The sequence below is a fragment of the Petromyzon marinus genome, chromosome 22, assembly GCF_048934315.1.
Source record: "Petromyzon marinus isolate PM22_M1 ecotype Great Lakes invasive population chromosome 22, UKy_Petmar_22M1.pri1.0, whole genome shotgun sequence".
Lineage (NCBI taxonomy): Eukaryota > Metazoa > Chordata > Hyperoartia > Petromyzontiformes > Petromyzontidae > Petromyzon > Petromyzon marinus.
Window position 1 is genome coordinate 21514140 of NC_133688.1, and position 263 is coordinate 21514402.

Sequence of the window (263 nt, forward strand, 5' to 3'; positions counted from 1 at the left end):
CCCACAGAAACCCAAGAATCCCTCCCACAGAAACCCAAGAATCCCTCTCCAACAGAAACCCAAGAATCCCTCTCCCACAGAAACCCAAGAATCCCTCTCCCACAGAAACCCAAGAATCCCTCTCCCACAGAAACCCAAGAATCCCTCTCCCACAGAAACCCAAGAATCCCTCTCCCACAGAAACCCAAGAATCCCTCTCCCACAGAAACCCAAGAATCCCTCTCCCACAGAAACCCAAGAATCCCTCTCCCACAGAAACCCAA